This window comes from Camponotus vicinus, unplaced genomic scaffold (assembly GCF_025532165.1).
Source record: "Camponotus vicinus isolate PSW18456_S1 unplaced genomic scaffold, iyCamVici1.0 SCAF_5, whole genome shotgun sequence".
In the NCBI taxonomy this organism is placed as follows: domain Eukaryota; kingdom Metazoa; phylum Arthropoda; class Insecta; order Hymenoptera; family Formicidae; genus Camponotus; species Camponotus vicinus.
The window spans coordinates 5,359,817-5,377,304 of NW_028141977.1; the positions used below are offsets into that span (position 1 = coordinate 5,359,817).

At 32.8% G+C, this 17,488-nt stretch overlaps 2 pseudogenes across 1 annotated transcript; one reads left to right on the forward strand and one right to left on the reverse strand.

The window, feature by feature from the left end:
• Positions 1-1,407: 1,407 nt before the first annotated feature.
• On the reverse strand, positions 1,408-2,418 carry LOC145971915 (uncharacterized; annotated as a pseudogene). Its single transcript, XR_014439002.1, has 3 exons — positions 2,328-2,418; positions 1,921-2,153; positions 1,408-1,846 (listed from the first exon to the last, which is right to left on the reverse strand). The product of XR_014439002.1 is annotated as an uncharacterized LOC145971915 (transcript).
• Positions 2,419-2,911: 493 nt separating this feature from the next.
• On the forward strand, positions 2,912-6,602 carry LOC145971916 (uncharacterized; annotated as a pseudogene).
• Positions 6,603-17,488: the final 10,886 nt, after the last annotated feature.

The following is a 17,488-nucleotide window of genomic DNA, read 5'->3' on the forward strand; positions in this document are numbered from 1 at the left end:
ACTAAAAAAAAATACTATTACTAGCGTCAGTTGGTTTATTTAGACATACAATTTTTTTAAATAATAATATAAATATCAATGTTTTTTCAGATCTTTAGTACTCCTGGTGTATCGTATGTACGACGAAGAGTTGGTGAAGAATATCACCCAGAATAGTGCCTACTGTCAAACATGGAGAAGGCAGCATCCCAGATAACACTAAACATTTCTATGAACGTGCTATGAATATTCTTTAAGAATGTTTCGAATATTCTATAAGACATTCTTATATATTTATAGTATGTTTACAGTATATTCGAATGGCACTATTTTAAATGTTTTTTGAATGTGACTAGAATAACCTATCGAATATTCTATGTAACATTTTATGTATATTTATAGAATATTCCATATATGTTCTAATAGAATGTTCTATAAATGTGCGTAATATATTACACAGAATATTCTATACTCATTCTATGGCCCATATTCTGAGTCCTCTTTTATTGATAAAAGTGCTTCTAAAAGTGGCTTGTAGCCAATGAAAAGACTTATAAGCCACTTTTAGAAGCACTTTTATCGATAAAAGAGGATTCAGAATATGGACTTATGTATTTACATTAGAATAAAATAAATAGTCTCTCCATAAACATAAATTATTATTTTCAAAAACAACTAAATTTCACCTTTTTACGAAAAAAAACAAAAAATTAAATAGAAAATAATATAAGTTGAGAATGTTAAAGTATTAATTTTTTCTATTAACTGATATTATCTGTTTTTTAATTTTAACACTTCCATATTATCAATTTCTTTTGTACGTTAAGTAATTTTTGTTCTTATAAAAAAGATGAATTTAACTGCTTTTGAAAATGAACAATATCATGTTTTTTAGAACTGATTATTTGATTATATATGTTACAGAAGTTTACATTATGTAATTAATAAATACATAAAGTAATTTTGAGTTCATTTTTTTATTTTAAAAAATAATTTTTAAAACTTTTTGCACATGTTTTTATAAAAATACATATAAACACGTATTTATTAATATTTTATAATATTTATATAAATATCATATAAATATAAAATATATTATATTTATAATGGAAATAATACTTTTGAATTTAATTCTAGAATTCATAAAATCAAAATTTTTTAACATAACAGAATTACCAAAGATTATGTCTAAGTGTCTAATATTTAAGTATACATATGAATCTTAAAAAAAAACAATTTATAAAAATAATTATACATTCCAACAAAAGAGAAAACTAGAAAAAAATGATTATTGTTGAAAACTAGAAAAAAATGACATTTGACATTTTTTAAAATGATTATTGTTCATTTCTAAAACACTTCAAATTTTTAGAAATGAACAATAATCATTTTAAAAAATGTCAAATGTCATTTTTTATCTTTGGTACTTAAAATTGCACTTAAGTTGCACTTAAAATAAAATTATCTTTTACTTGCGAATATGCATTCAAAATAAAACTTCAAAATAAAATTGCACTTAAGTTGCACTTAAAATAAAATTATCTTTTACTTGAGAATATGCATTCAAAATAAAATTTTCTTGTACTTGTAAATCTTACGAATTTTTTTTTTGTTGACTGCTTCTGTCGTTCGATAGATTTTACAAGCCAATATTTTATTACAGCCTCTATCGTCGCTTCGAAACAGCCATGCGTTTTTTTGTACAGCAATTAATATTGCTGAGCAAATTCAAAGATTAGAAAAGTTACGTTTTCCTTTAAAACCTATCCAACTATAAGTCTTACAAATCATTAGATATTATTCTTGTTAAAACGCGTTTCACCATCTGTTTGTAAGATGTTCCTCCAATTTTTATAATTTCCGTTACCTAAAATACAAATTTCTAAATTTCTAAATTTATATAAATACAATAAAAATGCATCAGTAAATAAATTTACTTACAAACTTTTTGAAATTATTGTCTTCGATTAGAAATTCTTCTATAGCTTCTAATTCTTTTATTTCTTTTAGAGGAAAATTATAATTTTTAAATATAGACTCTTCATTTGATATAATTGGTTTATCTTTTTCAGAATTTGCTTTCATCAATAAAACGCTCAGATCTTCTGAAATTTGTTGTTGTCTTAGATTAATTATTTGCAATTGTCGTAATACTTGTCTTTTGAAATTATGATCTGAAACAAAGTATTTTTATAAACATACATTTTTTACAATTAGTAATGTCCATTTTTAGATATAACAAACATTTATGTAAACTATTATTATAATGTACATTGAAGAAAGAATACACAACATCTAGCAAATATTGTTTAGTAAAAATAAAAATAGAATGTAATATATAATATTACCATATAGATTAGCAGATGGTTTTACAATTTCAAATGAAGATTTATTGTAAGCAGATGTAGAGGGTAACTCACGATGTAGAGCGTTGGTTATCAAAATTATTTAAACTATTGTTGTTATTTTCCATAAAAATATCAAAAAAATTTTCATTAGAAATATAGCTTTCATTATCACTTATCTCGTCAAAGCTGTTACGTTCATTACTACAATTGATTCTGCAAATTTCTGTAGAAGTAACAATAGTATCAGTACGTGTATTAAAATTATCATTTATAAGTTCATAACACGTGTCTGTATTTTTCTTAACTTTTCTAAAAAAAGTACGACTTTTTTTACATTTAAGCATTATTTAATTTTAAAAACAATACTATTATAATATAATATAAGATATTAGGGATAGTGGGAGCGAAGGGGAAGTAGGGGAAGTTAAAAGGATAGGAGAAGTGAAAGAAAGAGGGAGGGAGATGCTATTAGTCAGGTTAGGAAGTGAGGAGCAAAAATGGGAGGTGATGGAGAAAAAGAAGAATTTAAGAGGTAGAAAGGAGAGAATTCTGGAGGACCTGTCGTGGAGGGAGAGGAGGGTTAGATGGAGGTTGGGAGAGATAGCAAAAATGGAGGAGGCGAAGGGAAGAAGAGTTGGGTAAGAGGAGGGAGAATAAGAATAGGAGACCAATGGTGGAGGTGGGATGACGAAGGAGAGGTATTGAGAGATGAAAGAGGTGAGATAAGAGGAGAAATACAGGGGGAAGGAAGATAAGTGGAGAAGAGAATGGGGGGATAACGGGGGAGGAGAAGAGAGGGGAGATTGGTAGGGAAGAATGGAGGGTGGCATTCTGGAATGTAGCGGGGTTGAGGAATAAGGACAGAGATTTTTGGAAGGGGTTGGAAAATTGGGACGTAATTGTGTTGTCAGAGACATGGGTGGATGAGAAGGGATGGGATAGGATAAAAGGAAAATTACCAAAAGGATATAAATGGGGGACACAAATAGCAAAAAGGAGAAGTAGGAAGGGGAAAGCAATGGGAGGAATGGCTATGGGGATAAGAAAAGAAGTAATGGAGAAAGGACAGGAAATAAAATCAGAAAGGGAGGGAATGATTGAAGGAAGAGTGAGAGTGGGGGGGAAAGGTGGAAAATAATAGGAGTATATGTGAAGGGGAATTTAGAGGAAGTGTTAAAGGATATGGGGGAATGGATGGAAGAAAAGGAAGTGGGAAGTAGAATACTGATAGGTGGGGACTTTAACGCGAGAACAGGAAAAGAGGGATGAACGGTGGGAGAGGAAGAGGAGGGGGAATCAGGAGGTGAGAAAAGAAGGAGATCAAAGGACGAAAAGATAAATAGAGACGGAAGAAAGTTAGTGGAATTGGTTGAAGAAAAAGGATGGAGTATTTTTAATGGAAATATGAGGGGGGATGAAGAAGGCGAATTTACGTTTACGGGGGGTAAGGGATATACAGTAATAGATTATGTGATTGGAGATGAGGATGTGAGAGGGAGAATCAAAAGAATGAGAATAGGAGATAGAATAGAGTCAGATCATCATCCGGTGGAAGTATGGGTGGAAGGGAAAGTGGAGAGGAAGAGGAGAGGGGAAAGGATAGAAGGAGTGGGAAGAGTGATATGGGATGAGGAGGGTAGAGAAATGTTTAGGGAAAAGATGACATTAGAGAAAACAATGGGAGAGGGATTGGAGGAAGCATGGGGGGATATGGAAGTGAGAATAAAAAAGGCGATGAAGGTGACAGAGGAAGAACAGGGAAAAGGAAGGATAATAAGAAGGGGATGGTGGGATGAAGAATGTAAGGATAAGAAAAGAGAAGTGAGAGAGGAATTGAGGAAATGGAGGAGGGAGGGAGAAGATAAAGAAGGGTATAGGGAAAAGAAAAGAGAATATAGGGAGTTATGCGAGCGAAAGAAAAGGGAGGAAAGTGAGAGATGGGAAAAAGAAGCGGAGCAGGTAAAGAAAGAGAAGGATGTGTGGGAGATTGTGAATAGAGGTAGGAGAAAGAGGAGGAGGGTGAACGAGAATATAGAAGAGAGAGAATGGAAAGATTATTTTATGAGGCTACTGGGAGGGGTGGAGCATAGAGTAGAGAGAGGAAATTGGGAGAGGAGAAGGGAGGACGGAGAAGGGGAAATAAGCAAGGAGGAAATTAGGGGGGCAATCAGAAGGTTGAAGGATGGGAAGGCAGCCGGGTACGATGGAATACCAGGAGAGGTTTGGAAATATGGAGGGAAAGATTTGGTAGACTGGGGGTGAAATGAAGGTGAAATTTTGCAAGGGGGTGTGGAAGGGAGAGGGGTGGCCGGAGGGATGGAAGGAGGGGGTAATTGTACCAATTGTGAAGAAAGGAGAAGGAAAGACAGTGGAGAAATATAGGGGGGTGACACTGATGGCGGTATTATATAAGGTGTATATGATGGGGCTAGCGGAAAGACTGAGGGAGGAAGGTGAGGCTAAAAGGGTGATTCCGCAGAATCAGACAGGGTTTAGGAAGGGAATGGGTACAATGGATAACATATATGTGGTAAATTATCTAATAAATAGGCAATTGGGAAAGGGAAAGAGAGTAGTGGCATTATTTGTGGACTTGAAGGCGGCATTTGACATGGTGGACAGAGAGGTATTATGTGAGACAATAAGGATGAGAGGGATAAGAGAGGGTTTAGTGGAGAGAGTGAAAGAAGCACTGAGAGAGACGAAAAGTAGGGTAAGAGCAGGAGAGGAAACGGGGGAGAGTTTTTGGACGGCAAGGGGGGGTAAGACAGGGATGTCCATTGAGTCCGTTGTTATTTAGTATAATGATTGCGGACTTGGAGGAGGAGATGGGAAAGGTGAAGTGGAGAGGGATCAAGATGAATGGAGGAGAAAGGATATATACCTTAGCTTATGCGGATGATATAGTGCTATTGGCGGAGGAAGAAGATGAAATGAGGAGCATGATTGGTAGATTGGAGGAATATATAGAGAGGAAAGGTTTAGAGTTGAATGTAGGTAAGACGAAGGTAATGAGGTTTAAGAAGGGAGGAGGTAGAATAAAGAAGAGAGAGTGGAGGTGGAGAGGAAAAAGGATGGAAGAGGTAAGGGAATTTAGGTACCTGGGGTATACGTTGCAGAGGAATGGAGGACAAGAAGCACATATTAGGGAAAGGATTAAGAGGGCGGCGGCGTTAATGGGAGAAGTATGGGGAATAGGGAGGAGAAAGTTTGGCAAGGATTGGAGTAGAAGGCTATGGCTGTTTGACAGGCTAATATGGACAATATTGAGCTATGGAGTTGAGATATGGGGTTGGAAAGAAAGGGAAGGAATAGAAAGACTGGAGGAAAGATATATGAGGTGGGTAATGGGCCTAGAGAGAAGAACACCAGGATATTTGATAAAGGAAGAAATTAAGAGGGGAAAGTTAAGAGAGAGAGCGGGAAGGAGAGCTTGGGGATTTGAGGAAAGGCTGAAGGAAGGGAAAGGTAGTGAGTTGACGAGACTATGCTGGGAGGAATTGAGGGAGGGGGCGAGGGAGGGAAAGGTAGGATCAGAGTGGGAGGAGGAGAGAAAGAGGTTCTTTGAAAGCAGGGGATGGGGGATTGGAGAGGTAGAGAGGAAGAGAGAGGAAGGGGATGAATGGTTTGAAGAATTGATTAAGAGGGACAAAGAGGAGCAAAGGTTGGAGAGAGAAGGAAGGGTAAGAGACTCAAGATAACAGATGGTATAAGATGATAAAGGAAGAAGGAATACCAGAATATTTAAAGAAGGGATGGGGAGAGAGCAGGTGGAGGAGGGTATTGAGGTTTAGATTGGGGAATGAGATAGGGGAGAGTAATTATTGGGAAGAGGAAGATAAAAGGATGTGTAGGTTATGTGAAGGGGAGACGGAGACTTGGAAACACGTATGGGAGGGGTGTAGAGTGTGGAGGACTGGGGGGGAAAGCTGGCAGGAAATGGCAGGGTGGATATTGGGGGAGGAGAATGGTGGATGAGAGAGATAGAGAAAGAAAGAGAAGTAAGAAAGGATAGAGGAGGGAGAAGAGAGGCAGAGGAAGAGGAATGGAAGAGAGAGAGAGAGAGAGAGAGAGAGAGAGAGAGAGGATAGAGGGAGGGACGACGGAGTTGAGAGGTTGAATGAAAAGCAAGAGGAAGCGGAAGTCGAGGGCGTGTGTGTGTGTGTGTAAAGGAGGGAGGGGGAGCGAAGAGATTCGCGATCCCTCAAGTAGTTAATAAGTATAGGTTAAGTTTAGGATAAAAGTAGATTTAAGATTTTTTGTAATAGATTGTAACCCTGAGGGGACAATAAAGATATTATTATTATTATTATTATTATTATTATTATATAATATAAGGCTAGTACCAAAATCTAAAATTGAAACAAAATTCAAGCAATTTAAATTTAAAGTGAAACAAATTCTTTTTTTAAATGTATAAGAATAATTATAGAATTTTCTCTGGCAATGATATGTGAAAAAAAAGAAGAAATAAACTAATAAAGTAGTTTTTGATTTGTACTTACTTTTATGCTTCGTGTCCTAATGACCCAGTGTGTAATCACCCAAAAATGACGCAACGTAATATTATTAGAATATAGATGCTTGAACACTGTAATATAAAGAGAATTTTACATGAAGAATAAGAAAATAAATAGATACAATATACCCAACATCAAGTAATAGTTATATAACTGTTACTCGGTGTTTGCTGGGTATGTATTTTGTGTGATTTTCTTCAAGCATAACCTTAAATGTACTGAAATACATTGATCCTGAACTGTTAAAAGAATGTAAAAAATATTACTAAAAATATATAAAAAAATATTCTTAAGTTTTATTTAATATTTGATAAAATGAAATTAATAAAAGAAGAAAGATGATTACCTCTAATTAAAACGATATTTTATGTAAAGCACATGGCAAACATGGCCAAACACTTAACGACACATGACGACACATGACGACAAAAGACAAACCCGCTCACGAATAATGGCCGTTTAAAGGCTCGTAGTGCGTATGGTCTTAAGAGTTCTTTTACACTTAATTTAATTCGAATTTCTTGTATACTGCACATGCGCAATAAAATGTGCAATGAATAAATTCAACGAATATTCTAAGAATATTCTTCTCTATTAGAAATATATGATTTACGATTTTAACATTCTACGTATATTCATATAATATTCAATTCAAATATTCCAAAATTAAGAACATTCGTACTTTATAAGAATATTCATAGAATATTGTGTGCTATCTGGGCATAATGATCTGGGGCTGCATGAGTGCTAATGGCGTGGGCGAAATTTTCATTTGCGAGAGTCGAATGAACAGCGCGTGTTGTATTAAAATTTTAAAAGATGCAGGACAATGCACCATGTCACAAATGAAGTGGATGGCTAAAAATAAAATTCAATTATTAGACTGGCCTGCGCAATCGCCAGACTTAAATCCAATCGAACATTTGTGGTCTATATTGAAAATAAAGATATGACAACACAACATAACATCAAAAGAAAGCCTTAAACTTGCTTTAAAGAAAGAATGGAACATGATAACATCAGAACAATGTCGTCAATTAGTAGCCACTATGCCCAAAAGAATTGCTGCTGTAATTACAGGAGGAGCCTAAATATTGAAAAACAATAAAAAACACTTTCCTTTATAAATTCTATGGTTTCATTTCTCCTTTACACGAAAACATTATAAGATAATTGAATTATTATAAGGTGCCTAATACTTTTGGCCAAGGCTGTATATATGTATATATATATATATATATATATATATATATATATATTTCTCTAAAAAAACCTTGCAAAGGTAAAAAAAAATACGCCAAGTACATAAAAAATATTTCGCTTTGTAGGCAACAAAACGTTTAATAAAAAAATGTCCCTAAAAATAATTTACTAATATTTTCCACCAAAAAATAATTTACAGAAAGCATATAAAAGGGCCTAGGGGGATAAGCATGTAAAAGTTGCCCCCGCCCGTATCAAGTCGAGATTGGCATCATAGATTGGCATCTATGTGTCTAAAAAATCCTGTAAATATCAACCTTAAAATTGCATTTTTGTAGGAGTTATGGAGAGGGAAAGCAAAATCAAAAAAGTGATTTTTCTCGAAAACGACTGAACCGATTTTGATGAAAAAAATATATGTTATGAACATCAACAAGACTATTTTAAGAATAAATTAAAAAAAAAATTCTGACCAAAAATACGAGTAAAAAAAATTTTTGAATTTTTCAAAATTTTTTTTGAGGTTATGTTTTAGAGATACACCTCCAATTTTTTTTTTTTTTAAATCTTAAAATGTCTGCTTTAACATCTATTTTTTCCAAATTTTTCGTAGAGGTACTTCATGGCGAAAAATGATGAAAATCATGCATGCGGCGCGGTACCACGCTTTCACAGAACACTCTCGCTCCAGGCGCGTATATCGAATGTTCTAGTCTGGTTAGTATGCTGGATTCTTGAATTATTTTACGACAAAGTTAGTAGAAATGACAGAAAGAGATTTGAAAATCTTATTCACCGGTTCATACCAACTCGGTCAAGCCATATCATATTTGGCAGAAATGGTTGACAAAGATGGTAAACTAAAAATTGAGTATGTTAAAGATCAGTCAAATGTACTCAAATTGAAAGTTCCATCTCGTCATATTTCTCGAACAGCATATCGATGCTTCTTAAGATATAAACCTAACAGTGTTGGTTTCTGGTTTGACACATTACACATGTGAATGTGCCAATGGCAAACGGTCTGTTGGTTGCTCCCATATTGCTGCAGTGGTGTATTATTTATCTCATGCTAGGTATTTATCAAAAATTTTCAAACCGGCCGAAATACTCAGCGAAGTATTCAAGAAAAACAATTACATTCCAGTAATTGAGAGTGATAGTGATGAAGATTAAAAAAATAATAATCTCAACTCCTATAAAAAGTACCCGGTTTTCTGAGAGGCGAGGGGACTCAGACTAAAAAAGCACTCCGATTTGTGAGAGGCGAGGGGACTCACACTAACAAAGCACTCCGATAAGGAGTTCAAAACCGTACTGCATCCTTTTCATAGTGAATTCTGGACACTTATTTTTATAGACTAACTGCAGATCTGACGAACTGACGATCCTTATTTAAATACTTTATATACATAAAATGTTAACATTCTTTTTAACCGTTTTTCACGAAATAGATTTTCAATTATTTCATCTGATCTGATGAATCACGTAGGTATCGTTACAGAAATCATAATTTCACTAAAACTTAACTTTTTCGAAAGGCGCTTAAAATAAACGTACAAGTAAAAATAAAATCTAAATTTTTACTAACTTTGTCGTAAAATAATTCAAAAATCCAGCATACTAACCAGACTAGAACATTCGATATACGCGCCTGGAGCGAGAGTGTTCTGTGAAAGCGTGGTACCGCGCCGCATGCATGATTTTCATCATTTTTCGCCATGAAGTACCTCTACGAAAAATTTGGAAAAAATAGATGTTAAAGCAGACATTTTAAGATTAAAAAAAAAAAAAATTGGAGGTGTATCTCTAAAACATAACCTCAAAAAAAATTTTGAAAAATTCAAAAATTTTTTTTACTCGTATTTTTGGTCAGAATTTTTTTTTTAATTTATTCTTAAAATAGTCTTGTTGATGTTCATAACATATATTTTTTTCATCAAAATCGGTTCAGTCATTTTCGAGAAAAATTACTTTTTTGATTTTGCTTTCCCTCTCCATAACTCCTACAAAAATGCAATTTTAAGGTTGATATTTACAGGATTTTTTAGACACATAGATGCCAATTTATGATGCCAATCTCGACTTGATACGGGCGGGGGCAACTTTTACATGCTTATCCCCCTAGGCCCTTTGACAAAAAGGTGTGAAATCTCTCTAAAAAAAACCTTGCAAAGATAAAAAAAAATACGCCAAGTACATAAAAAATATTTCGCTTTGTATGCAACAAAACGTTTAATAAAAAATGTCCCTATATATATATAAAAATAATTTACAAAAATTTTCCACCAAAAATTAATTTGTAGAAAGGATATAAAATTTTACAAAAAGATGTGATATCCCTCTAAAAAAAAACCTTACAAAGGTTAAAAAAATACGCCATATATATAAAAAATATTCTACCTTATGTGCAACAAAATGTTTAATGAAAAAAGTCCTTAAAAATAATTTATAGGGATTTCACACCTTTTTGTCAAATTTTATATGCTTTCTGTAAATTATTTTTTGGGGGAAAATATTAGTAAATTATTTTTAGGGACACTTTTTTATTAAACGTTTCGTTGCATACAAAGCGAAATATTTTTTATGTACTTGGCGTATTTTTTTTTACCTTTGCAAGGTTTTTTTAGAGGGATTTCACACCTTTTTGTCAAATTTTATATGCTTTCTGTAAATTATTTTTTGGGGGAAAATATTAGTAAATTATTTTTAGGGACATTTTTTTATTAAACGTTTTGTTGCATACAAAGCGAAATATTTTTTATGTACTCGGCGTATTTTTTTTACCTTTGCAAGGTATTTTTAGAGAGATTTCACACCTTGTTGTCAAATTTTTTATGCTTTCTGTAAATTATTTTTTGGGGGAAAATATTAGTAAATTATTTTTAGGGATAATTTTTTATTTTTGAAAATTGTTACTGTACGGTAAATTAGTCTTTCTACAAGTCGTAATTAACAGTACAGGTTTTATATTTTTGTGGTGCACCGTTTCTGAAATATTATATTTCACCTCCAAGGGGTGATTTTTAAAAATTATTATTATACGCGAAATTAGTCTTTGTCGAAACCTCAACTAACGGCATAGGTTTTATATTTTTGTGGCTCACCGTCTCTGAAATATTAGATTTCATCCCCAAGAGATGGTTTTTAAAAATTGTTATTATACGCTTAATTAGTCTTTCTACAAGTCATAACTAACAGTACAGGTTTTATATTTTTGTGGTGCACCATTTCTGAAATATTCGATTTCACCCCCAAGGGATGGTTTTTAAAAATTATTATTATACGCTAAATTAGTCTTTGTAGAAACCTCAACTAACGGCATAGGTTTTATATTTTTGTGGCTCACCGTCTCTGAAATATTAGATTTCATCCCCAAGAGATGGTTTTTAAAAATTGTTATTATACGCTTAATTAGTCTTTCTACAAGTCATAACTAACAGTACAGGTTTTATATTTTTGTGGTGCACCATTTCTGAAATATTCGATTTCACCCCCAAGGGATGGTTTTTAAAAATTATTATTATACGCTAAATTAGTCTTTGTAGAAACCTCAACTAACGGCATAGGTTTTATATTTTTGTGGCTCACCGTCTCTGAAATATTAGATTTCATCCCCAAGAGATGGTTTTTAAAAATTGTTATTATACGCTTAATTAGTCTTTCTACAAGTCATAACTAACAGTACAGGTTTTATATTTTTGTGGTGCACCATTTCTGAAATATTCGATTTCACCCCCAAGGGATGGTTTTTAAACATTATTATTATAAGCTAAATTAGTCTTTGTAGAAACCTTAACTAACGGCACAGGTTTATATTTTTGTGGTTTACCGTTTCTGATATTAGATTTCACCCCCAAGGGGTGGTTTTTAAAAATTGTTATTATACGCTTAATTAGTCTTTCTACAAGTCATAACTAACAGTACAGGTTTTATATTTTTGTGGTGCATCGTTTCTGAAATATTAGATTTCACCCCCAAGAGGTGGTTTTTAAACATTATTATTATAAGCTAAATTAGTCTTTGTAGAAACCTTAACTAACGGCACAGGTTTATATTTTTGTGGTTTACCGTTTCTGATATTAGATTTCACCCCCAAGGGGTGGTTTTTAAAAATTGTTATTATACGCTTAATTAGTCTTTCTACAAGTCATAACTAACAGTACAGGTTTTATATTTTTGTGGTGCATCGTTTCTGAAATATTAGATTTCACCCCCAAAGGGTGGTTTTTAAAAATTGTTATTATACGCTTAATTAGTCTTTCTACAAGTCATAACTAACAGTATAAGTTTTATATTTTTGTGGTGCACCGTTTCTGAAATATTAGATTTCACCCCCAAGGGATGGTTTTTAAAAATTATTATTATACGCTAAATTAGTCTTTGTAGAAACCTTAACTAACGGCACAGGTTTTATATTTTTGTGGTATACCGTTTCTGAAATATTAGATTTCACCCCCAAGGGATGGTTTTTAAAAATTGTTATTATACGCTTAATTAGTCTTTCTACAAGTCATAACTAACAGTACAGATTTTATATTTTTGTGGTGCACCGTTTCTGAAATATTAGATTTCACCTCCAAGGGGTTGTTTTTAAAAATTATTATTATACGCTTAATTAGTCTTTCTACAAGTCATAACTGACAGTAAAGGTTTTATATTTTTGTGGTGCACCGTTTTTGAAGTATTAGATTTCACCCCCAAGGGGTGGTTTTTAAAAATTATTATTATACGTTAAATTAATCTTTGTAGAAATTTTAACTAACAGTACAGGTTTTATATTTTTGTTGTGCACCGTTTCTGAAATATTAGATTTCATCCCCAAGGGGTTGTTTCTAAATTATTACTATTTTTCAAAATTGTTATTATATGACAATTATTTTTTTAGAAATTTTATTTAATCAAATAAGTTCCATATTTTTACGTTCCTGAGATATTAATTTCCATCTCCCAAGGGATGATTTTTGAAAATTACTATACGATAAATTAATCTCTCACACGTATGCACACACATACACACGTATTACACGTGTATGCACGCCCATATCCATTTAATCTTAATTCTTAAGGCGTATTTGCACACTCGACAGAGTAATCGACATGAGCGATCCAATCTTTTATCGAGAACAATAACTCTCAATGTTCGGATCTTATATACAGGGTGTTCGGAAATTCAACGACAAATTTTCAGAGATTGTCGGGGGCACCATAAGAATCATTTTTTGCAAATGAACCTGGGGTCGGAAACGTGTCATTACATCGCTACGGCATACGGAGTGTTCGAAAGTGTCGGGACCTCGAAATATCACAAAAAATAGATTTTACAAAAAATTGTTTCAAACAAAAGTTGTAGGGTATAAAATTCTATTTATTGGCGCCATGTGTTTGACCTTGGATGGCGTCGACAAGGTCACGACAAGGCCACCTTGAATTTTTGAAATGGAACCCTCCACTTTTTATTGCATATTCTTGTAGTCCTCCAAAAATTCATGGCGACGCCATCCAAGGTCATACACATGACACCAGTAAATAGGCCTTTTTACACCCTACAACTTTTGTTTGAAACAATTTTTTGTAAAATCTATTTTTTGTGATATTTCGAGGTCCCGACACTTTCGAACACTCCGTATGCCGTAGCGATGTAATGACACGTTTCCGACCCCAGGTTCATTTGCAAAAAATGATTCTTATGGTGCCCCCGACAATCTCTGAAAATTTGTCGATTGAATTTCCGAACACCCTGTACATACAGGGTAGACTATTTTAATCAATACACGCGAATATCTCAGAAACATTGCATTAAATCGAAAAATGTTTCGGATATAAGTTGTATGGCTTGAAGGGGGACATAAGATGGTATCATTGGTTTGACCTTGGGTGGCGTTGTCAAGGTCAGGGCAAGGTCACTTTGGATTTTTTAAATGGAACTCCCTTTTATTACATATTCTTGTAACTAATCTCGAGAGCTTTCCAAAACACTACAATTAAGTTAGTTTTCATTAAGTACTTTCCGAGTTATGAGGCTTGAAATCATTTCTTAATTTTACATAAACCGTAAAATATCTTGTAAAATATTATTTTTTCGATTATTTTACCTTAATACTTTTATGTACAAAATAATGAGAGGAATCAATTGGTGTAAAGAAAACACATAATTGTTTCGAAAAAAAAAATGTAATTGTTAATTGCAAATTACATATTTTTTCTTCGAAACAACTATGAAACAAGAAAAAATATGGAATTGTTAATTGCAAATTACATATTTTTTCTTCGAAACAACTATGTGTTTTCTTTACACCAATTGATTCCTCTCATTATTTTGTACGTAAAAGTATTAAGGTAAGATAATCGAAAAATGAATATTTTACAAGATATTTTACGGTTTATGTAAAATTAAGAAATTATTTCAAGCCTCATAACTCAAAAAGTGCTTAACAAAAAGGTACTTAATTATAGTGTTTTGGAAAGCTCTCGAGATAAGCTACAAGAATATGTAATGAGAAAATGTAGGTTCCATTTAAGAAATTGAAGGTGACCTTCACGTGACCTTCAAATGACTCTTCAAGGTCAAACCAATGGTGCCATCTTATGGCCCCCAAAGAAACAAACAACTTTTGTGGGAAAATTTTTTCTCTGTCATGCTTTGCCAACGAGATAATTGGGATTATAGATTAAAATGACTCACCGTGTATATATATATATATATATATATATATATATATATATATACCATATATATATATATATATGGTATATATATATATATACCATATATTATTTACATATATATATATATATATCCCTAGTAGCAAAATACATTGGCAAAATATTGGTATACCTTGGCTAAATATTGGTTATATTGGAAATATCTTGGCCAATATTTCCAAATGTAAAACTAATATTGGTTGTAACAAAATGCAAGTGTGTTCTGCCAATATTGCTGTGTCCATGATGACCAATATTGGCTACTAAATAAATATAAATGTGTTGCTAATATGATTGTATCCATTATAATACCAATATTGGTAATGAAGTAAATGTGTTGCCAATATTGCACGTTCACACATTATATGTGAAATTTATTTAATATAATTGTTATATTTGCGGTAACTTTTTCTTTATAATTAATTAAAAAATCATATTATTTGTAGGAAATCTGCGCTTTTATAAAATTAGTAAATCAATCTGATAATCTGAATAAAAATCTGAAATTTGTAAAAAATTTTGCTAAAATTTTGGCCCGTTTTTTTGCATGTGAGTGTATATTCACCAAGTAACTAACAAAGATATCTAGTAGATATTCATATACTTCCACGAGCTTCGCGCCTCGCAGCTAGGTGGCGAAAAGGAAAGCTTTTTATGGTGAATTCCGTCATATATTAGAAACTGATCTATATCCAATGTAAAAATATTTGGGTATGTATAATTAGCCAATTTTGGTTAAAGATGAAAATAATATATTCGTTCAATATTACAATTCAATATTGGCTCAAAATGAAATCGCGTTTACTTTGCAATATTGAACCAACATGGGAAATATTGGATATATAGGGACCGTGCAAGGCGTTTGCAGTGCCATCTGATGGCCAATATCAACATTTATGTGGTGAAATTTATTACTTGCATATATGAAAGTTATTGTTTATTTACATTAAATTGATAAAATAAAAATATATTTCGTGATGCCTTTATCAAGAAGAAGTTGTTGCATTCGAGGTTGTTCGAATACACCAAGATCTGTTCAGGATATTAATCCACCAATTAAATTTTATTCTTTTCCGGAGAGCACTGTCCATACTCCATGGAAAAATGTTAAGCGAAATAAATGGATTAATGCAGTTAAAAATTACGTGTAAGTATTTTATTAATAATAATAATAATGAAGTTTTTAATAAATAATGCAACGTTCGCAGATTATAAAATATTAGATCAAGAGACATATAACTTACGCGATTATATATCATAACCTTCAATAAATAACTTTGAATTTGTTATCGATTTTAGTAAAAATCCAACGAATTGGGAACAACGAAGAATACAAAAATCTGTAGTGCTCATTTCATTAATAACACGAAATCGGAACATCCATTGCATCCATCTTATCTTCCTACAAAAGTAAATTATCGAAGTATAACCTGCCAGACCGATGAGGACGAATAACATTTCAAATGAGGCTACATATTTTTTGCTGATAAAATAAATAAAAACAATCCAATCTGTACAGATTTGAACGACAAGAACATCGTTCAAACCGAGTTGTAAACATTGATAATCACATTGAATTGGAGCAGCATAATTGTCAAGATATTGTTACAAATGTTTCAAAAGTAAATTATCGAAGTATAACTTGCCAGACCGATGAGGACGAATAACATTTCAAATGAGGCTACATATTTTTTTTGTAATTTCAATTATCATGATGGTATGAGTATTGCAGAAGTACAGGTGAACATTGCATTGAAAAAAACGGTAGATAAGATCTGCGATGCTAATTTACCGATATTGGAGAAAAATGTTCAAGATTTTAGCTAATCCTATTGATCAAGATTCCACAAAACTATACTGCCCAGGTTTCCATGGGATAACTTCAATTAAACCCTGGCGAAAATAAAATGTAAACCGAGCGTTAACAAAGCATGAATTGGAGAGTAAATCTAATGTAACGGAAAAGTGACGGAAGCGTAAACGAAGCTATTAAAAAGCGTAAATTGAAACATCGGAACGTAAAGAAAGCGGCTATTAAGTGTTAGAAAAGCGTTAACGAAGCGTCATCAAACTCTCCGACAAGCGTGAACGAAATATCTTTTAAATGTAAACGGAGCGTCATCAAACTCCTTAAGGAACGTAAACGAAACGTTATCGAACTCTCCGACAAACATGAATGACCCTGGCGAAAATAAATATCGGAGCGTAAGTCGAATGTAAGGGTAAGTGTAATGAAGCGTTATCACTTCGTTTACGTTTCGTTGTTTCAATTTACGCCTCCTAGAAGCTTCGTTTACACTTCTGTTACTCTTTCCTTACATTCGACTTACGCTCCGATAATTATTTTCGCCAGGGGAAATATCTAATATAATTTTTAAAGAACGTAAATGAAATGTCATCAAACTTATTGGCGAATACGAATAAAATGTTTATACTCTATTATATTTATATTGTACCGTTAATATTGCACTTTATATTTTAAATAGGTAATAAACGGATTATTTTCGTTTATTCGCCAGACATTTACTTGTCCGACTTATAAAAATCAATTTAATATCTGAAGCTCCTACATCGAGATCAGAAATTAAATTGAAGTATATCTTTATAATCTTATTTGTTACTCTTTGTAAACTCTTTATATAATTCTCATAACTAAACTTAAATACGAGAAAGATAGCGCGCGTAGCGGTAAACGAACGAACTAACAGATCCTTGCGTGCTCGCGCGAAACTT